At 51.6% G+C, this 22,527-nt stretch overlaps 1 protein-coding gene across 25 annotated transcripts in view; it reads left to right on the forward strand.

Moving 5' to 3' along the window:
- The window catches only part of Sema4d (semaphorin 4D), a 107,121-nt gene that overhangs the window by 34,128 nt on the left and 50,466 nt on the right, over positions 1–22,527 (forward strand). For 3 of the 25 annotated variants that reach the window (XM_087590400.1, XM_087590411.1, XM_087590392.1), the window contains exon 1: positions 374–696. The exons of 9 other annotated variants lie outside the window; for them this stretch is intronic. The gene's annotated coding sequence lies outside the window, so the exon portion shown is untranslated. Of the gene's footprint in view, positions 1–373; positions 697–2,527; positions 2,733–4,706; positions 4,902–10,732; positions 10,852–22,527 lie in introns of those variants that run through there. 13 more of the 25 variants (XM_087590395.1, XM_087590398.1, XM_087590391.1 and 10 more) reach the window with 10 other exon arrangements.

The following is a 22,527-nucleotide window of genomic DNA, read 5'->3' on the forward strand; positions in this document are numbered from 1 at the left end:
GAGTTCAATTCCCAGCAACGGCATGGTGGCTCAAGACCGTTTATAAAGGGATCTGATGCCCTCTCTGGCATGTAAGTGGCATGTAGGTGGCATGCAGGCATACATGCAGACAGAGCACTCCACATTCCACATCATGGTTGTGTCCTGAATGCAGTGGTGGCTTACTCAGCCTGTGTGTCATGTTTGTGTGAGCCCATGCCTTTGTGGGAGGGGAGCCACCTCATAAATACCCCCCCATACCATGTGACTTGCTTTGAGTAGCCTGAGTGGAGGGGGCTGATGCCCATGCAGCTGCACAACTCTAGGAAAAGACCTCAGGCACTCCCACATCTGGTCAGGCTATTTATATCCTACAAAGGGCTCCTTCTCCCCTGTGGACAGCCTGCATGTGGTGATGCTGTCACGCACATGAGCGGAGCCCATGAAACGGGCCTCGAGGTGATTTCTAGATGCACCGTTGAGTTCCCAGCTACAAGCCTGGGTCTCCCAGTTTTCTGCCTTTCGCTCTGTGGCGTGTGGATGCTGGTTCCCAGAGGGCAGGTGGAACTGTGGGCCCTTAGGTGGTCTGCTGCAAGGAGGCTGGCCCTTCTCAGCTGTTTCTATCCACTCAGCTGAGGAAGAATTCTCTGAAGCCTACTGCACCCTGGCATGGGGGCCTGAGCGGAACAGCAAGTGCTAAACTGCTGGGGAAGACAGGTGGGATTGCTGAGGTCAAGTGGGAGAAGGAAGGGCTATTAGAACATAGGCCGTGTTCATAGGCAGAGCTGGTCCCACAGGGATACCCTGTAGCTGAGCCCTTCGGAGTGTCCTTTGAGCTGGACATATGGGTTGGGAATTGGACGAGGAGCCCACTCTGGATAACCTGTGTCTGCAGTCTTCCTCCTCCCCAGGCTGCCTCGTGTTTAGAAGTCTCAGCCATCATGATCCTAGATGGTGCATGTTTGACTGAACTGGGGGGACTGCTCATTCGTGCAGCTAACACAGACCCCTGAGAGCACTGTAGACTGATATCTTCTCTTCCCCCGAGAACCTGGGAGGCCTGAGTGTGTGAATCATGCAGGTGGGGTAGGGCAGGCCCCAGTACGTATGAGAGGCACACCAGACTCTGAGACCCAGGCTTAGCCGATGTGTGCTGCTTTGCTCTTGACGGCTTTCTGCAGATTCTGTGACTCTCCTAGGGATGTCAGGTGCTGCCCCGGGCACCTCGTTAATGCGGTCTTGTGTGAATAGCTCCTAGGAGTGTGAGCAGACTAAAGGTCTTTTAATGGAGAGCTCATTGGGGCTTATCAGGGAGTATCCAAATGCAGCAACAGGCACCCGGGGTGGGGGTTGGGGCAGGCAGACAGCCAGGGGAGTCAAGATGTTGAGAAGAGAAGACTCTGTGGAATGAGGGAGACCCGGGAGCAGTGGGCTGCCAGAATGGGTTTTATCCCAACCTGCCTGGGCCCTGTGGTGCCTAATGTCCCATCAGACATTGCTCTGAATGTCTGGAAGGTATTCTGATTTTTTTTTCCTCCTTAACATGTGTGTGCGTGTGTGCATGTGTGTGTGTGTGCTTGCGCATATGCGCCAGGACCTGGTTGTGCCATACATGCTTGTGGAGGTCTGTGGGGTAGGTCAGTCTTCCCCTTTCACCTTAATGAAACAGGGTCTCATTTACTTGTTTGCTTGTCTCCTTTTTGTGTGCTAGACTTAGTGACCCATGATCTTTTGGGGCTCCTGTATCCACCTCCCATCTCCCTGGGAGACTGGAACTGGGGTTACAGATGAATGCTACTGTATTTGGCTTTATTTGGGTTCTGGGGGCTCAAGCCCAGGTCCTCATGGTGGCACAGCAATCACTTTACTCACTGAGCCATCTCTCCAGGCTTTGATGGGGGCTCTGATGAGACCTAAGGACTCAGACAGAAGGCCTTCCCTTGGTGGTGATTAGTAGGAAGGAAATACCTGCTGGTTATTTCCAGCTGGTTATGATCTAAGAGGTTTCCAGTTGCAGATTGTAGATCGAAGCCTTCTTTTTTTTCTTTTTAAAGATTTATTTATTATATATAAGTACACTGTAGCTGTCTTCAGACACACCAGAAGAGGGCATCAGATCTCATTACAGATGGTTGTGAGCCACCATGTGGTTGCTGGGATTTGAACTCAGGACCTCTGGAAGAGCAGTCGGAGCTCTTAACCACTGAGCCATCTCTCCAGCCCCGATCGAAGCCTTCTTAGTCTCAGAGGCCACATCAATTCTGCTCTCGGAAGAACCTGGGGTACCAAGAGCCCCATAAGCTAGGACTCTTTGTAGCCACTGCACCAATGGAGAGCCTGGATGTAATTCTTGGGGGTCTGTGGAGGGAGTGGGGTCTAACAGTGCCCTTGACCTTGGCCCAGTGACATTGACATGAGACTTCTATCCTCTAGAGAAATGGGAGAGTCAGTTCCTGTTGTTTTAAGCCTCTGGGCTTTAGTAATTGGTGAGAGCAGCCACAGGAAAACAGGAAGTCTGGATAACAGCGCTTCCACTGATACCCCAGCTGCCTCAGAGCTGTCATTCAGAGGCCTTGGCCTCAGGGTGGGGCACTTCTGGGTCACAGGGTGTGTGGCTCTGGTAGAACTTGCTGGCCTAGTTTCTGAAAGGATCTTGGTAGTGGATCCCGTTCCCGGTTCCCTGCCTCCGCAGTGGCGAATGCCTGCTGGAGTTCTGTTGTCGCCATGGTCATACTGCCTGTCCCTGAGCCCCGGTGAGCTGTTCCAGCCTCTGTGACTCTTTGGCTGTGTTCTCTGTTACCACTTCTGCCGGGTGGTCTGATCCCTTTGCCCATTGGCAGGGGCCGAGCGTTTGAGATCTTTAAAACACCGATTCCCAATTCTTAACTTTTTTTTCCCATTTATTTATTCCATGTGTGGAGGTGGGGAGTGGGGGTACACGCCTCAAGGCGCATCTGTGGAGATCAGAGGGCAGCCTGAGAGAGTCCGTTCCCTCCTACACATGGACTCATTCTCGAGATGGAGCCCCGTTCTGATGCCTTTCCCCGCTGAACCTCTCTGGCTGCTTCCCAATTCTGGCTTTTGCTGGCTGCTTTTAATGGAGTCTCATTTGTCAGACCGGGAAACCTGTACATATGTGTTCAGGTCTTTTTCTTTGCTCTTAAGGTCTGTGGTGTCGGTGCTAAGATACAGTGGCTGTGCGGGAGTTTTATTCTGTGAGTTTGAATTGCACAGCATGGATTAAGATGTTTAAGGGAAGGTTTCCAACAGTGAATTGGAACACATATGTGGGGGTGTGACCAAAAATTATTAAAAGAGCTTTTTTCTTTATATATATATATATATATATATATATATATATATATATATATATATATATAGTGTGTGTGTGTGTGTGTGTGTACACACATGTGCACTGTGGCTCAAGTGGAGGTCAAAGGACAACTTGCTGGGCTCAGTTCTCTCTGCTTCTATGGTGTGGGGTTGAGCTCAGGTTGTCAGGCTTGGTGGTAGACAATGTCTTTACCCACAAAGCCATCTATGGCCCTAAAAGGCATTTTAGAGGGAAGGAGGAGTCCAGTCTTGGGTCCTTGCGGTGTGCTGGCACGAGGCAACAACCGTTCATGTTTGGTTTTGATCCACGATTTGAATGTCAGCTCAGTGGTCTTGTATGTTCTTCATAAGAGGGCATTCCACTGCTCGCCTGGTGGCCTTTTCCCATCCTGAGTCACTTTGGTGACAGTTCTATGGAGTATGCTGACAGTGGTGAAGGAGTCCCCTCTCTGTCCTCTGCACGTGTTATCTTAGCACAGCACAGAGAGATTCCCTCTAATGGGTGTGGGATGCCACGTGCTCCCTCTGTAGAGGATACATAGTATCTGTACTGAAGGGGCTTTGCCAGGAAGACCAGCGAGAAAGGAGAGCTCGCGTGTTTACTTTCTTTGTTACCAGTGACTTCTAGAAGCCTTTAAAACTAGAACTGAGGGTGTAGCTCAGTCAGAGGAATGCTTGCTTACCTGGCATGCAGGAAGCCCTGGATTTGATCTCCAGCACCGCATAAATAGGCATGAGCGGACACACCTGTAATCTCAGGAGACTCGGTAGTTCCCAGTCAGTTTTAGTTACATGTTGGTTTGAGGCCAGGTTGGGCTCGATGCGATCCCGTTTCAAGAAACAAACAGGAACTGCAAAAAACCAACTGTGAAATGAGTGAAGTCAGAGTGTGAGGCTGTGGGCGCTAACTGGAAAACAGCCTGTGGTGGGCATGGCCATAGGTGACAGCATCTATGTTGGGGACTTGCCCTCCTCCTGGGTTTCCTTTAGGTGTCATTGGTCTGGCTCTGTCCAGGATGGCTGAGTGCTTAGATGAGGTGGAGCGTGTATACCAACCGTGGGGAGTTGTTCTGTGCCATATCCATGTGTTAGGATGTGTGTGACCGTGTCCTAGGTTTGTGTGCCTGACCTGCAACTTCCAGGCCTGGGTCCTTCTGCCTGCCGCTTGGGTGGCTGTGCCCCATGGCTTCTGAAAAACTCTCTGTGTGGCTGAGTTTGCCAGGCCCCACCCCTGCTGGGAGCATAATGAGTTCAGGCCTGCGTTTCCCTGTATGTGACCCGGCCGCACCCGAGCTGTGGGTGGAGGTGTGGAGTGTTGCAGGTGCCTGACCCCACACAGGACTAACAGCCCCCCCCCCCCATCTCCTAGGTAGGTGTGGGATGAGGTTGGCCACAGTGTCACTGGGTGGGATCTATCTAACCATTTGCTGGTCCCAGGCAGGCGTGTCCTTCTCAGTCAGCAGCTGCTGGCCTGGCTGCTTTATGGTGGCAGTGATGTTGCTGGACCCTGGCTCTCCTATGCGGGGATGAGCAGCATCTTCCCAACACCCAGCATTCTGCAGAGACAGCAGCTGTGGCATTGCCTCAAGGTCAGTGAGAAAAGTTGATGACAGCCAGGTCTAAGGACCAGGTAGACAGAGGGGGTCAGGGCTTGGGGGCAGATGGCCAGAGTGTCTGGATGTTCTAAGAAGACTGTGAGTCCAGTGGGTGTCAGGGCATTCCTACATACACTTTTCTTTTGGCTTTTCCACAGCCTGGAACACAGACTCCCTTCTCTTTCCAGGGCTTCTCAATTTGTGGGCTTTGCCCTGGGGCAGGAGTGGGGTCACGCTCCAACTGTTACCTGGCAGGTCTCCCCAGGAAGTGGTGGGGAGTTTCCCAGGGGGCCCAGAGGGCTGCAGGTGGGCCTTCTAGACTGTGAGTCTTGGTCTGGGGGGAAGCAGCTTCCTGGGGGTAGAGGAAATGACTTCTGCATCCGTGTCTTGTGTTTTTGTGGGGTTAAGCCTTCGCTGCTTGGTGGGGTCTATTGAAAGACTGTCTGCTCAAGCTTCCCCTGAACCGTAGGTGGGGAAGTTGGCCCCAGCCACACTCAGTTTCTTTAATGACTTTCTGACTCCCCTCCCTTCCTGCTGAGCATCTCAGCTCTGGGACACTTTGCTGTCTCTTGGTTTCCTCCTTCTTTCTGTGCTCTTGGGACATAAGGGACCAGCTCCACCTACACCTTGCAGAGTTTCTTTAATTGAGTCAGGACAGGAAAGCCATCGAGGCTGGGCTAAGGTGCTGTAGCCCCTCCCTTGCTTGGCCTCCTTGGCTGTCCAAGCCCCTCCTACTGCTGTACCTACTGGCCTTGACATGAGGGCAGCGGTAGTGGGGGGTTGGACAGCAAAGTTTTTTAGTTCTGAGAGTGTGTGCAGCCTGACCCCTGGCAAGAGAGGACACTGGGTATCATGGCTGGGAGGGACACATAGCCTCCCTCACAGACTTGTTGGGTGTTGATCCCCACACACCATGCCGTGTGGGATGCTGGTGTGGTAAATATATAATGGCACCTGGAGAAGCCTTTAGAGGTGGCTGGGGGCAGGGCTGAGAGGGGCTATCAGTTCGGTCTTAAGCATCCCTGTGCCTCTGCTGTGACTGGCCTCATGGCCGCTGTACAGAAGAAGCGACACACGACCCTTCCTCCAGCCACCTGCCTGTCGTCCACTGCGACTGCTCCCTCCCCTATTCATGACATTTAATAGATCCGAAGCAAAGTGATTGAGCTGGTGTTGGGAGAAGAAATGAGAGCGAGGCAATCGGTTGAGCAGCCAGGCACCAGGCAGCCCCAGTCCTAAAAGAAGCCAGTGTTTGTCCAGTGCTCTTCTGGGGCCGGGTAGGAGCTGGGGTTGAAGCCCTGAGGGAGGAGCTGCTAGGAGGGGAATGGGTCCTCTGCCCTCTCTTTCCTGTTCTTGGGAACATTGACCTGTCACTTGGATATGACCTGACATACACCTAAGCCTAGGCCTGGCCTTTACCGTCATCCGTCATGCCCAGAGGCCCGGCCCTGCAAAGCCATCGTCAATGTTGTCTGCTGTGCAGAAGTGCAGCTTGACCGCTGGCCTGAAGGGGAACACTCCCTACTGAGTCCTGCGTGTGAGCGGAGGCAGAGGGGCCCGTCCACTGATAGGCTGATTGGGTTTAAGGTATTTCTTTCAGCATGGTGGCATGTGGGGCGGTTGGACAGGTAAGGGTTGAGGCTTACAGGTGCTGACTGGGTGCTGAGGAAGCAGTTTGCCTTGGGAGGTGGCCGTTGTTCTTAGAAGGCTGTGCTGTTGTGAGTGGCCAGGACAGCAGGTTGCTGGTCAGCCGAGACAACTTTTGGGAGCTTGCACACGGCGAGCAAATCTCCACACTACTTTGTCACTGGGGGAAACACTACTAGAATAGAGAACTCAGAGTAACTGTGGGCTGGCTGACCCCTGCTGGCTCAGGTCTCAACTCAGGATCCACTCCAGGCCTCTGTCCAAGCTCACCTCCGGCATCCAAGTAGGACCGACTGCCTCCTGGCACACCCAGGCACTCATCTCATACCCCAAGATGTCTTTCCATGTCTCATCCCCTGCTTGCTTCCATGTGGCTAGCTCTGGTCCCCTGCTGGTGTCGGGTGTACTGCCCGACAGCAGCAGGGACCAGGGTGCGTGAGAAGGTTCTGCACTCAGTGATACTGGGGAGCTGGCATGGGAGACTCCTTGTTTTCAGATCATTTTTCCAGACGGCCTGGTAGCTTTATAAGCAGAAGGCCAGACCAAGGGAGAGTTGACAAACAGGTGTGTGTATTTATACATCCAAGTGGGTACGTGTGTGCATGCCATGTTATGTATGTAGAGGCCAGAGTACAGCCTTGTGTCGGGGCTCACCTTTCATGGGAGACAGATTAGGCAGCCAGCTGTACTGCTATAAGGTACAGAGCTGAGATTTTAATCTGAAGATAGCCGGTGATGTTCTATTGTTTATCTTTTTATTACACGTGTGTGTGTGTGTGTGTGTGTGTGTGTGTGTGTGTATGTGTGTGTGTGTGTGTGTGTTTGTGTGCATGTTTGCACGTGCACAGGGAATCTATACACATGGGAGCTAAAAGCTGATTTTGCCTAGACTGACTGGCCAGCGAATTCCTCAGATCCATTGTCTTCGTGCCCCGAGGTCTGGAGTTATATGTATATGTCACCTGCTTGACTCTTTTACATGCTGGTGACCCCAACTTTGGTCTTCTTGCTTGTACAGCAAAGTCTCCTATCAAACGAGCATCTCCTGAGTCCCTGATTGTGTTGGTCGGAGCTGGATTTTAGGCATATACTGAGGAAGAGTGGAGAGAAATATCTGGAGAGACTTGTGCAGAGCAAGACACAGGGGGATGATAGAGGGAGGTTACCAGTCATTCATGGGGGTGGGGGTGGGGGGGTGGTCGTGGTGTTGTGTTCTCAGAAATTCTGAGTAGTTGATGGATTGACAGTCTAAGATCTCAAGTGTTTGAGTCTGAGAACTAGGAGCTTTTTGCTCCCGACTCGGGTGGCCCGAGGTGCGTGGTCAAAGGTGGTCAGGTTGTAAGCAAGCACATTACTCTAGGTTTTAGCTGCCAGTGCTGGCACTGGGCAGATAGTGTAACCCTTAGCTCTTGGCAGCAGTGTATGACAGCACCGACCGTGCAAGCTAGTGTTACATTCCCTGTGCCTTGAGTGGTGGGACCTGTGGCTCCTACTGGCAGCCAGTGTCATAACTCTGAATGAAGCCTAGGCTGTCTCTAGGACTTGGTAGCTCTTGTAACTCTGTGACCAAGGCCTATATTCCTTCATCGTTGGCTCTGTGCAGCTCTCTCCAGGCTGGGTGTGGAAGCGCACATCTTTATCCCACCACACACTCAGGAGTTAGAGCCAGGTGATCTCTGAGTTTGAGGCCAGCCTAATCTACCATAGAGGTCCTTGTCAGGCAGAACCAAGCAGTGAGACCATGTCTCAAACCAACTTCATTACTTTACCATCCTTCATCTTCTTAGTCACTGGCCATTAACCCTACAGAGAGAGAGAGAGAGAGAGAGAGAGAGAGAGAGAGAGAGAGAGAGAGAGATTGAGAGACAGAGAGACAGAGAGACAGAGAGACAGTGAGAGAGGATGTATTTATGCATACAAGTAGGTGTGTGTGCGTGCCATGTCATGTATGTAGAGGCCTTGTGCCTTGTCTCACCTTTCAACTTGTTCGAGACAGGGTGTCTATTGTTTGTTTCTGTGTACCGGAGGCTAGCTCGTCAGTGATTTCTAGGCATTAACCTGTGTCTGCCTCCCATCTCACTGTAGGCGTTCTGGGGTTACAGGCACACATTGCTGTGCCCTACTGTATGCGGGTCCTGAGGATATGTAAACCTTCACGCAGAGCCATCTCCCCATCCCTTCTGCTCCCTTCTTGGCTCTGTGGGTGGCTGCTGCTGGTAGCATCGCCACGGCCACAGCTATTGCTGCTCTATCGTCTCCACTTGGTGTTACCCGCTCAGCCCCCTCAGCCTAGGATAAGAAACTGAAGTAGGCAAAGCCACTGGAGGGAGACTTCCACTGGGGCTACGGTTATGAAGACATCAGAGGACAGCACAGGAAGGGGGTCTCCTGACTAACTTGAAAAGTGAGCCAGTCAGCCTGGTTACATGGCCTAGATGTGTGTGTGTGTGTCTGTGTGTGGCAAGGGTGTTTGTGCCATTGTTGACACAACCCTTCATACAAATGGAAGATTGTATTTGCCCCAGCAATAGGTGTGCCCTCTCTGGTCCAAGTGAGAACATCTGCTCGCTAACCGATGCATTGTTCAGGCCTGTGATACTTGGGAGTGCTGCGTTCCCAGGCTGGTCTGGGATGGTTATGGCCAGGACAGGCTACGTTTTCAGCCGCGGTTACAGCGGTCCTCTGCAGCTGCTGGAGGGTCTTCGGGGTGATTTGAAAGTATCCAGAGTGGCCTGCCTGACATGACGGGGGTAACCTAGCTGTTTCTCGGGCCCGTGGTTCCCTGTTTACCACCTGCCAGCTGCCTACTCCTAGCAATTTTGATCAGTTCCAGACCTCGTCGGAAGGATGCTTGCAATACAGGCTGGGGGAGAGCCCAACACAGAACTCAGAACTCTAGTAGCATTTAACCGTACCTAAATAGTGGGTTCAGTGTATGCGGAATGGTGCTTAACTTTTCCTCTCCAGTTCACTGGGGAGCCAGATGGGTCCCCTGACCTGGGATGAGAAACCAACACAACCACAGGTTTGTCCTTGGTGGGTGTGAATGGAGGTGACACAGCCTGATAGCTCCCAGGGCATGGTGGGTTCTGAGGGAGGACGCTGACCTGTTTGTTAGTTATGCGTGACCCGTTTTGGCTGAGCCACAGAGCAGCCTGGCCTCCAGTGTCCAGGCCTGCCAGCTAGCTAGTGGCAGCATCTGTGTCTCTGATGAGGGTGACTGAAGGAGCCACACACCGATGTAAGATCCATTATGTGTCGTGCTTTTGGACCAAACAGGATGAGTTCATGCACGTGCGTGGCGCCGAAATATGGTGAGCTTGATCTCGGGCCAGCCGGGTTTCGTTTGGCCACTGCTCCCACAGCGGATTCCTCGCTAGCCCTTTTTTTTCTCTTTAGGTTTTGTTTTACTTGGGGGAAGACACACATAATTTTGAAATTAGACACTCACTCTTGCTTTTTACGGCAAACAGATTGATGCATTGTATTGCGGGGTCTGGGTTGGCTGCCCAACCCTTTGCTGTTTGCTGACCCAGCACCTTCCGAAACAGGAGTTCTGCATACTCGGGCATTTGAGTGATACTTGCAGGTGTAGGGAAACATGGCCCCCTGTGCTAGTAAGGAAAAGCCTTTGAGGCTGGTTTGTTTGTTTGTTTGTTTGTTTTATGTTAAGTCACTAATTTCAGAAGAAATATTTTGCTCCGTGGACTTCTCTGGAGTGTTTCCTCAGTCCCACACTCCAATGGCTAGGGGTCGGGGAAGCTCTGAGGCTTCGGGTGATTGTTAAAACTGTGTCCTCTGGGTCAAGAAGGTGGCCCTTGGCTGTGCCTGGTGGGCAGCGGCCTGCGTAGTGTGGGTACTGGGCAGGGTGGTCTCCTCTCCTCAGGTCTAAACCCCCAGCCTCCAAGGCAGCCTTTCTCCTTGCATAGCTTGCCCCAGGTCCCTGAATCAGCCCATGTAGGAAAACAATCAGGCCCACATTGTAGAACAGCCCTGCTATTTAGAGGGCAGAGAATGGGGACAGGCTTGTCCCACGACCTGCAGAGAATGCTCACCACAGAGCCTTGTCTCCCAGTTGAAGGGTGCCTTGTTGTAGCAAGAGTGGACTCGGCCCCCTACAGCACATCCCCCCTTCACCCCATCCCAGACTATACCCCGACTCTATGGTCAAGACAGACATCTCAGCCGGGCAGAGGCCCCACTTGAAGGTAGAGCGACTGGACTTGAGGGCCGGGGTGCAAGGAAGGAACCAGGAGCACAGTGGCCAGAGCAGGTCTGGGAGCCCAGCTGCGGAAAGGTCTGCAGGGCTGGTAATGGGGCCAGGTGTTCTTTCTCTCCTTTGCGGGTGGCTCAGGGCTAAGTGGGATGTTCTGACAGTGTGCCTTCCAGGAGTGCAGATGGCTGGACCCCAGGAATGGAGGAAAAGGCTGTGAGGTAGAGGGGGGCTAGGGTTGGTCTAAGCATGTGGCTGTCTTGTACCTTGAAGGCAGTGGGCATGGTTCAGCTACAGAGCTGATGGGTCCATGCTATCTGGCCTGGGTAGCTGGTTGGCATCCAAGCACTGAGGCTGGCCCAGGTCACATTCTCTTTGTTGTTTGAAGTCATTTATCTCAGGTTTCTGTCTCAGAGACAACTCTGCGTGGCGGGAGTGGTGGCCTAGAGCGGCTGGCTTGCTGCCGGTGGGTGTGGCCCTGGCAGGGACTTGCCTGGCCCCACAACCCAGAGAAGGAAGAAGGCCCTGGTTTTTGCTTCCGAAGAACACAGATATGGCTGCTGTGTAGGACAGCACAGCCGGGGTGGCCTCATGTCATTGGGGTCGGTAAAAAACAGCGGGCTCTGATGGTGTGTGTGTGTGTGTGTGTGTGTGTGTGTGTGTGTGTGTGTGTGTAACTCAGAGGCCTGACAGACATGGGGACAGAGAAGGGCCTTAAATGACAAGTCAGGACCAAATTGGGTCCTGTCTGCCCTGGGGCTCCCAGAACAGCAACTCTGGAAGCAGAGCTCAGAGACTTCCCAAGAATGGGGGTTTCTGGGGAGAGTGGGGTGGGGACATTTCTAAAGTCAGAGGCTTTTGGTCCGACTGTTTTTCTGCGACTTCTCGTGTTCTTCAGGGTCCTGAGGCTCTCACTCAGTCCACAGTTGCTCACGTTCTTAGCTAGACCTGCCCTTTTTCTCTACTGGACTCCGTGGGGTTCCTGTCCTCCAGCGACCCTGTTGAACACAGCTGGCTCGGGCAGCTGATTCGGGCAGGGGTCCTATGGATGTCCCCTTATTAAAATACCAACCCAACGCTTCCCATCAGGAACAGGCTTCACCTGAAACAGCAGCAAACACGCTATACCCACCCTAGTGGGTATCTTCCTGAAGGCTGGCAGCTGCCCTCGAAACAGGACCTCAAGCCCCTGTCCTTCTGTTCTCCCACACTGGGCCACAGGGAGTCCGTGGATGTATGGATGGACATTGGGAGCCATGATCCGTAGCCTCGTTAACGCTGAATGCCAAAGGAATCAGAAGATAGGATTAATTTACAGTTAATCCTAATTGGTTAACCTAGAAAGAAGCCCTGGCCGGCTTTATAATGTCTAGAAACCAAGAGACAAAACTCAGGAGCTCTGCAGACTGAGCCGTGAGAGAGCTTTCCCACAGTAGGGTCAGGGGCAGCTAACATGGCTCCGTTCCACCGAGCAAACCAGCCGGTGGGGCTGATTGTAAGTTAGGTGCTAACAGACAGCTTTATTTACTTACTTGTCTTTCTAATGAGTTTATAAAGTAGCATGTTCCTTTATTGTATTCTTTTTTTTTTTTTTTTTTTTTGGAGCTGAGTTTGGTTGATTCTTGTCATTCATACCTTAGTCTCTCTGCCTCCTGATGTACCCCAGCCCCCCAATATTCCCCCTTCTGCTTCCAAGTCACATGTTCATTTCCCTCCCTTCTCCCTTAAGGTCTTTTTCCCCTCATCTCCTGGGTCCTCCTTCCTTCCTGGCCTCTCTCCATACTCTCTCCCAGCTAATAAATGTATTTAACAATCAGAAGCTAGGCTCTGCATGTGTGAGAAATAGAGAGAGGTCTTTTTAAAGTTTGGCCCAGGAAAACAGGGTTAGCCGTCTGCCTCAGTGAATCCCATTTATGAAAGAAAAGAGTGTCAGTTTTATGGGATGGCAAGTGGGAAATTCCTACCTGTTCTGGGCCCTGCGGACTTCCTTCCTGGGGTCCATTCCTTCGATGGATGTTGGACACAGGTTTTTTTCAGCTTAAAGCCGGCTCCTGCTGGACTGTCAAACATTCTAATTTTTGTGAACGAAGAGAGGGGTGGGGGATAAGCATCTCCTCTGTTACCAGGACTCCAACCCCTTCTCTCAGTTTTGGATTTTTAGTGACAGATGTGCTATTCTGGGGATCTGCAGGGCACTGAATAATGCCCCTCAAGACATCCGCATCAGAGCCTGCGACTGTTAGGTGACATGGTAAGGGGCCTAGCAGAAGCTATCATGATCTGGTATCTGGCCTTGAGGTGGAGAGACTGTCCCTGATAATTCAGGTGACCCGGAATGTAATCAGGGTTAATGCAGAGGGTGGGTGGGGGAGGGGGAGGTATGGGAGAGCCCTCCCCCCACTTTTCAGGCCCTGTTCCCCTGGGGCCTGTGAAGTAAACTGATAAGAGACCAGTCCGTGGAGAGGAGACAAGCTGGCTGACTTTAATATCTCCATGTGTATTTGGCACCCGGACAGAAGAGAAGTCAGGCCATTTAAATAAGTGGTGGTAAATCACCAAGAAAGACGAGACAAAAGAGGGCAGGGGTGGGGGTGTGACTTGTGTAACAGTGACCTAGAAATGTGGGAGGGGAGGGTTAGTACCCAGCAGCCTCATCTCCTGTTCTTCGTGGCGTGGGATAAACAGTACCTGTACCAATGAAAATTGATGTCAGAGCCAGGCCTAGCAGTCCCAGCATGCCGGACACAACCCGCTGTCCTCAGTAAGCCAGTTTAAAAAGTAGACAGTGGTGAAAAGCAGAAAAGGGAGATGTATTCAGTGTGATCACCCTGGGGGTGGGGGGGGGGAGGACAACAAAAGGAGCAGCGGCTCACCCCCACCCGTGCACACCAGACCACCATACACACCAGGGCCACCGGTGGCTCACCCCCACCACGTACACACCTGGGGTCATCTTCAGGGCCCTGAGGGTCCACACAGCTAAGCAGTCCAGGTCACACATGGTGGTGGTCCCAGCCATTGATGGCCAGTCATTGTTTCAGCTCTAGTCTCTTCAGCAAGGTCTTCTGACGAGTTATGGAACTGTATGAGATTTCTTCCCGGGAAAGATTTCCTCTGGCTTGTCCTTCTCTCAACCTGAGATTCCTGGGGTCCATTGTTTCAGTAGCCTGATCACCAAAGGCACAGATGTCCTTACGATATATATTCATTTCCACCGGGACCAGGCAAAGTCCTCACTGGCCCTCAGATCTCAGGGGTCCTGGTGACAGAGCCCTGCTTGGGCCTGGGACACTGGGATCCCACTTGCTGGTAGTGAAGTACGATCCGTGGTGAGGGAAACCTACAGACCTGGGAGAAGCTTGGTGGTACATCTAGGAGCCTGGGCAGCCCTGCGCTTTCAGCCTGCCCTCTGCAGCTCTTTGTAATGTATCCATGTTGTTTCAAACCGGTGGGGTTGGGTCGGTTTCAGCAGCGTCCCAGGGAGACATCAGTGTTCCATAAGATGATACAGTCCTCAGGGAGAGAGCATCTGTGCCATTGAGAGACAGGCAAGGGCTGTGATGGCCCTGCCATCACAGGAGCAGGGATGCAGGAACTCTGCCCCTGCCAGTGTGGTGTCCATAGGGCATAAGCATGCTCATCTGCTGCCATTGGGCCAGCAGGAGCTTCCAGTAGCTCTGGGCACCACAGCTCCTGCAGGCCTTAGATGGAGACAGCACAGAGGGGCTGGGCAGATGCAGGCCTGTCGAGGGTAGGTGAGATTTAAGGGGCAAGAAAGGTGGCTTAGAGGTCCTTTACTCCTGGGAAGGAGCGGCTAGGTAAGGGAGTATGGTGGGCAATACCAGGCCGTCGTATTCCCAAAGGGAAATTCCTGTGAGGGATGGGCACAAACAGATGTGGCTAGGCTGGAAGGTATCAGAATTTCAGCTGTCCAAGGAGCTAAAGCAGGAGAATCATTTGAGCCCAGTAGTTCAGGGTTGTTTTGGGCAACAGAGTAAGACTCTTCCCCTCCTCCCCCACCCCCTTACCACCCCGTCTCAAACAAGGCAAGACAAAAACGAACCAAAAGGTAAGCCATATTGGTCAGTCACAAAATAGGCTCGTCTTTGTTCCTCACTACCTCGGCCCCAGGGACCTGTCTGGGATGTGTTCTCTTTGTTTGAGTCTACTATGAGCTTAGAGCTATGCAGGCAGCCACAGGCCCTGGGCCTGCAGAACAGAGAGGTCAGCAAGAACAGAGCTTAAAACTAAACATCATCCTAGTGCTTCTGTTGGGTGCGTCCAGGAAGTGGCACCAGCCGGCAAGGAGAGCTTATGTGACGCTTACTCGCCTGGCTGTCCTTCTGCGTTCTCTGGGTGGCAACGGTTTCAGGTACAGGGTACTTAAGGTGCCATAGATTCGGGAGACAGACAGGAATGTGATTCCCTGGTCCTCTTTTCAGAGTGTCATTGCCGTACACGCTCACACTCTGGGCTGGCAAACATGAGTCTTGTAGACTAGTCTCAAGCCCAAAGTGATTCTGTTGCTTCAACTTCTGTGGCCTCCTGGCTTCTCCCGGCTACCTCTGTGTCAGTTCTCTGTCTACCACTGGCTCTGGAAACATCTCACTAGTGCTTAAAAGAAGGCTTCTGTCTTAGTTACTGTTCTGATGCTGCGAAGAGAGGGTTAGAGCCCATGATTGTCAGGGTGGCAAGCGCAGCAGCACTAGATGACAGCTTACATCTTATCCAAACATTGGAGTCAGAGAGAGCAAGACTGGGGCCTGGAGTGGAATTTTTTTTCTTTTTTTCGGAGCTGGGGACCGAATGGAGTGGAATTTTGAAACCTCAAAGCCCACCCCAGCAACACACCTGCCTCCAACAAGGCCATACTTCATAATCATTCCCAAAAGAGTTTCACCAGCCAGGGGCCAGACCAAACACTCAAATATCCAAGCCTGTGGGAGCCATTCTCATTCCTCATTCTCAAACCACCACACCTGGGCTGCGCCCGGGGCTTAGATGTTTGCAGGAGTTTGAGCATCGTTGCCCGTGTGATAATGTGAGGTTTCAGGTCCACTTGTGTTCTGTCGTCCTGGCCAGTGAATCCTTTCTTTCGTGAATGGTCTTAGGTAGTGTGTGATCCCTTCTTTTCCTTTCTGTGAGGCAGGGACTCCTTGTAGCATAGGCCGCCCGTCACTCTTGCTCCTCCTGTGTCCACCTCGAGTGCTAAGATTACAGGTGAACAGCACTATGTCTGGTTTATACAGTGCAGGCTGGGGTTGAACTCAGGACTAAGTGCACGCTAAGCAAGCACCCCACCCACAGAGCTGCCTCTCTAAGACCCCATTTTTCTTTTGGCTGAGATGGGATCTTACTGTGTTGCCTAGACTGGCCCTAGAACTCACAGGCTCAGGCGATCCTTCCACTTCAGCCCCTGAGTAGCCATGGACTGAAGGTCCATGCTAAGTGGAGATCTGCCAACTTGAACATTTCTGAAGGAGAGAGGCTGTCCTGTCTGGCTTTGTGTGTCAACTTGACACAAGCTGGAGTTATCACAGAGAAAGGAGCCTCCTTTGAGGAAATGCCTCCATGAGATCCAGCTGTAAGGCATTTTCTCAATTAGTGATCAAGGGGGGAGGACCCAGCCCATTGTGGGTGGTGCTATCCCTGGGCTGGTGGTCCTGGGTTCTACAAGAAAGCAAGCTGAGCAAGCCAGGGGAAGCAAGCCAGTAAGTAACATCCCTCCATGGCCTCTGCACCAGCTCCTGCTTCCTGACCTGCTTGAGTTCCTGTCCTGACTTCCTTTGGTGGTGAACAGCAATGTGGAAGCTGAATAAACCCTTTCCTCCCCAGCTTGCTTCTTAGTCATGATGTTTGTGCAGGAACAGAAACGCTGACTAAGACGGAGACTGACCTAAGTCAGAGCAGAGGTCACAGGTGAAGGCAGGTGACCAGGCAGGGGTTGGCAGTGGCTGTCAGTGCTGGAGAGATGCTCATGGGCCTTTGCCGCCTTGAGAGGTCACTCCCTGGGTTTGGGATGTAGATCTCCTGGGCCTCTGTCAGCACAAGAGGGCATCTCTGCTCCCCAGTTGCACACGGGTCATACTGAGCCACTTCGCCTGGCTCTAGCTGCCACAGGCTGGCTGTGTATCTCTCTGACCTTTTCTCTGCTTCTTTCACTTTTCCTTTCTAGAGATAGATTTCTGGGTGAGCAGATGCCACTGGGAGATTTAATACCCTTGAGCCTGGATTCCCTTGAGCCCCAAAGACAGCCTCTTCCTGTCTTAAATTGGTTCAGGGTGGGGGTGGGGGTGTGCCCTAGTGTCCTCCTAAGGAGAGTTGACCTTTTTTTTTTTTTTTTTTTTTAAGATTTATTTATTTATTATATGTAAGTACACTGTAGCTGTCTTCAGATACACCAGAAGAGGGCATTGGATCTCTTTACAGATGGTTGTGAGCCACCATGTGGTTGCTGGGAATTGAACTCATGACCTCTGGAAGAGCAGTCGGGTGCTCTTAACCGCTGAGCCATCTCTCCAGCCCCCCTTTTTGTTTTTTTTAAAGACCTCTCTCTCTCTCTCTCTCTCTCTCTCTCTCTGTCTCTGTCTCTCTCTGTCTCTCTGTCTCTCTGTCTCTCTGTCTCTCTCTCTCTCTCTCTCTCTCTCTCTCTCTCTCTCTCTCTCTGTGCGTGCGCGGGGGACTCCCCTGCAGGATCAGTGGGCACTTTTAGCCACTGAGCTCTCTTTTCCAGTTGGAGAGTTGGTTTTTTTTTTTTTTTTTTTTTTTGGTTCTTTTTTTCGGAGCTGGGGACCGAACCCAGGGCCTTGCGCTTCCTAGGTAAGCGCTCTACCACTGAGCTAAATCCCCAGCCCCGGAGAGTTGGTTTTTAAATTGCTTCCCCTTCAGGCATGTCTAGACTGTTGACATTTTTACCTAGTGTTGTCATATATAGAACTTACACCCAAGAACCACATGGCCTAGTAAACTCTAAGTGAGCCTATAGGGTTTTTTGTTTGTTTGTTTTTTTTTTTTAAGATTTATTTATTATAAATAAGTACACTGTTGCTGTCTTCAGACACACCAGAAGAGGGCATCAGATCTCCTTACAGATGGTTGTGAGCCACCATGTGGTTGCTGGGATTTGAACTCAAGACCTCTGGGAGAGCAGTCAGTGCTCTTAACTGCTGAGCCATCTCTCCAGCTCTTTTTGTTTGTTTTGAGACAGGGTCTCACTGTGGCGCCTTAGCTGGCCTAGAACTCACTTTGTAAACCAGGCTGGCCTCAAACTCACAGAGATCTGCCTGTCTCTGCCTCCCAAGTAGGAAACTTAATGGATTTTTATTGGGCCACATTTATTTCTCTCCTGGGCCACCTGAGGATCAGCAGGTGAATTAAGCCGCCAGCAGTATTCCATTTCAGTAACTTTACTGCAACCCTGTGGTGGCCGGCACTACCGGGTAATGGAAGCTAAGCTAGGCCCAGGTTGCAGCTGGTACACTTGGTCTAACTGTGACTCTGTGTAATGGGAGATAATGAGTTTTGGAGCACAGGCATGAGGATGATGGAGGCACAGGTCAGAGCTGAACAGCACAAAAGATAACAGGCAGGGGCCCAAGGTGCTAAACTGCCTGTGGGGTGGACCTCAGTGTGCACCGGGCTCTGGAGTTTTGAGGGCACGGCTCTCTACAAGATGAGGCCGAATCTCTACAGGTGTCAGGAATGCCTTTTGGGGATACTGAGGCAAGGTGCATCAGAAGAGAGGATGCCAAGGTGGGAAGCGGCTGTGGCTGGAAACAGTGCCCTTGGAACTAAGGTCAGTATTGACAGGAGACCCCAGCCACATATGTAAAAGACCCAGAAGAGTGCTAAGAGGATGCTTAAAGTGCCTTTAAAAGCCCACCTTCCAGAACTGAACACTGGTCATTCCGCTTGTGTGCAAGTAACCACACCCTGATCAGCCTAGGGGCTGCCTGTGTGAGACCCTCATGTACCTTGAAAGCAGGAACTGCTACCTACCTCTCCAGGTGTGGGTCCGTGTGGAGCTGCCTGGCCCAGCCTCCAGGCTTCACCCTCGGGACTGTGATTATATCGAGTAGCCCTGCATTTAAGTGCTCTCCTATTGTTTTGCATTTAGTGCTGTATTGTGTTTGTCTGTACTTGCCAAGAGTGGCTGGCATGCCTTGGCTTAATGCTTGCGTTGCACACCCTGCCCCTGTTATTTGCTTAGCCTTTCCTGATGGGTGAGCGTATGCTAAGAGATTAGTTTTGCTTTGAAGCCACCTTAGAGATAAATATCTCCAAGCTGGCATCTCCTTGAACTTGAGGGATTGCAAGGCATAGCTCTCAGGCCCCAGCTCCCCGCTCTCCTCTGGAGTCCTCTGCACAGGGGACTGTACGGCTGGGTCCAGAGGCTACACAGGCTCCTTGTATGTTAGTGGAGGTTAAGATGAGGCTGAGTATAGCCAATGGATGGGCTGGGTAGGGCTGGGTAGGGCTTGCGGGTTGGGGCAATGTTGCTACAAAACTTCCTCTCCTTACGAAATTTTGTGATGCGCTCACTCCCTGTGCTGAAACCCCCTTCCCATGACTGACCTGTTTCCCAAACCTGTGTCTTGTCACTCCCTTGCCCCTCCCCGAAGGCTGTCCAACTCATGGCTTTTGTGGCTCTCCCACCTTTTATTTGTGGAGACCACTTCTAGTTGTTGGCCTTGAGACAGGGAAGCCCACCATGATCAGGCTACTCCAGAGAATTAAGCATCTGTGTGGAACCCACACACTCCCACTTTGACTTCATCTTCTTGGGTTGCTGGTGTGAACGCAGCGTACGCTGAGCCAGTAGTGGAAGGCGTAAGGACAAGTGGTGTGCATGCTTAGCCCAGACCCAGCGGTTTCTTCCTGTGCCTTTGTGTGAGTTCATGTTCCCATGTCCAGATATGGTGTGCAAGTACGGGAGCCCTTGAGGCCCATGCGAGGGTCTACTGTTAAACCACCACCTGTGGGCTTTCACATGGGCTCTGTGGATTGAACGTAAGTCCTCAGGTTTGGAAGGCAAGTACTTAACCCACCGAGCTACCTCCCCAAGCCCTGACTTTCTGTGCCTTCAAACACATGGATACCTAACAGTCAGTTGTAAGAGTGGAGCCTCTTCCTCTTGAACAGCTGCCCCTGGTCTGCATCATTTGGGGCCTTATGTCTGCTACTTGCCCTCCTCTGTCTGTGGATATGGGAGAAGATGGAATGGGCCTGGCAGATACATGTGAGGTATCTTCTTTCACTAGGATACCTTATCATAGTCATTGGCATGGAAGGACCTGGAGTGTCTCAGGCCTCTGGAGTGGGCACTGAGCTCACTTGAGGACAAATCATTGCCTTGGGGCAGGAATGGATGAGGCTGCAGGACCACCTGTCCCTTTGTATTTGCAACCTGCATTATCTCGGTGAAAGAATGTTCTAGAAGCTTGGCTTTTCCGGGTGATGGGGATTCTAAGGTTTGATGCTCTAGGCTTGGCATGAGGCAGTCCTGAATATCCACCCAGCATTCTTTCCCTGTACTAGGGGTGAGCCCATCTCCTTCCAGTGGCCCCAAGAGATGCAGCAGTGGCTGTAGCCCTCTGCAGGTGCTTTCCTGTCTGGTGACAGTGACTCACCAGCTCTCCCATGTTTCCTGTGGCTGACCCACCGTGTTTCACAACCTGAATCATGTAGGAATTGACACAGCACAAAACAAGAGACCTCTCACCCACTCTGGCATGCCTGACTGCTAGCAGGACAGTCTCTTTGGAGGTTCATGGGACTCAACAGGTACTCAGGGCCAGGGTTTTAAGTCAACCCAGACCTGTAGGCCCTGGTGCCCTTCCTATGGAGATCTAGGCTGCTGGGCGCAGAGTGGCTCTCGTTAGCTGGTCAGTAAGGCCCCACTTGCTCCTTCCCCTGCTTGCAGTATGCAGAACAGTCTGATTTCTGGGCTTCCCTTAGTCTAATGATAGTGAATCCTCCCAGGTACCATTTCCTGCTGAAAGATCAGCTCTTGGGTCCTGCCCGCTGCCTCAGGGACACAGTGGATGCAGTTCTGATGGGAGCCATCTTTATGGATCGTTTCCTGCCTCCTCAAGTGATTTTGGGTGTGTGTAACAGATGCGAGGCCACTCCAGGTTATGGACTCATTTAAAGTTGTTTCCGGATGCCTGTGTCATGCTAGAGCAGCGGTTCTCAACCTGTGGGTCTCCCCCTTTGGGGGTCAGATATACGGTATATCAGATAGTTATAGTTACGAAGTAGCGACGAAATAATTTTATGGTGGTGGTGGGGTCACCACAGTATTAGGAAGGTTGAGAGCCATGGCCCTAGAGGAGGAAGTCAAGAAGAAAAAGCACCCGTGAGTGACTTGAGACACTGGGTAAAGTCAGTTTGGAGATATGCACTGGCTCGTTTTATGGCACAACTTGACTCAAGCTGGAGTTCTCACTGAGAAAGGAAATGCCTTGCTCCCTTGAGGAAATGCCTCCATGAGACCCAGCTGTATGGCATTTTCTCAATTAATGATCAAGAGTGGAGGACCCCAGCCCATTGTGGATGGTGCCATCCCTGGGCTGATGGTCTTGGGTTCTATAAGAGAGCAAGCTGAGCAAGCCAGGAAGTAACATCCCTCCATGGCCTCTGCATCAGCTCCTGCTTCCTGGCCTGCTTGAGTTCCAGTCCTGACTTCCTTTGGTGATGAACAGCGATGTGGAAGTGTAAGCTGAATAAACCCTTTCCTCCCCAACTTGCTTCTTGGTCATGATGTTTGTGCAGGAATAGAAACCTTGACTAAGAAAAGATAGTTTATAATTTACAGATTACAGCAAGCCAGGCTCTAGAGCATTCTGTGTGTATGTACTCCTGTGCACATGCGTGTACAAGCTGTGTGCCAGGACACTCATGTCTAAGGACTTGACAGCAGGCACCCATACTTGCTGAGTCATCATGATAGCCTGTTACATCTTGCCCTAGGGCCATTTTGGTATTTGGAGACCAGAAGTTTGTAGAGATTCTGGCTGGGGAAAAAAAAATCTGCGGCAACAGTTGCACCATAACTGTCTTGTTGCAAACGAAACCCCAGCACCTTCACAGTGCCTGCCTCTTCCTCTCACAGCCATATGTGAGGTAGCAGGTTCATCTCATGGCTCACCCTTTGGTGTTCAGTCTACCCATCCACGGTGACTACATGCTGAGCGTCAATGAAAAACATTGGCGACTTGGGGTCCACTGTGGTTAAGAAGCAGAGACACGGAGTTGGACATTGGTGGAACAGGTCTGTAATCCCAGCAGCCAGGAAGCAGAGGCAGGTGGATCTCTGGAGTTCTAGGCCAGCCAGGGCTCCACAGAGAAACCCTGTCTTGAAAAAAAAAAACAACCCACAAATTAAAAACAAGAAGTCGAGACAATGTTTCACACTAAGACTGAGGCAGGGACCGCTTATGTTTAGGAGTTAGAGGCCAGGCCTGATGCCACAGTAAAGCCTAGCTTTAAAAAAAAAGAAAGGGGGTTGGGGATTTAGCTCAGCGGTAGAGCGCTTGCTTAGGAAGCGCAGGGCTCTGGGTTCAGTCCCCAGCTCCGAAAAAAAGAAAAAAAAGAAAAAAAAAAGAAAGAAAGAAAAGTTGAAAAGAAAAGTTGAAAAGAAAAGCTAACAGAAAAGCTAACAGAACCTTAAGATTCATTGAAGTTGCTGAAGTATGGTTTGGGGGTTTCTGGAGGAAGGCAGGGATCTGTTAATAGTCAGGGTGACCCACGCAGTATGAC

The sequence above is a fragment of the Rattus norvegicus genome, chromosome 17 (genome assembly GCF_021556685.1).
Source record: "Rattus norvegicus strain SHRSP/BbbUtx chromosome 17, alternate assembly SHRSP_T2T, whole genome shotgun sequence".
NCBI lineage: Eukaryota > Metazoa > Chordata > Mammalia > Rodentia > Muridae > Rattus > Rattus norvegicus.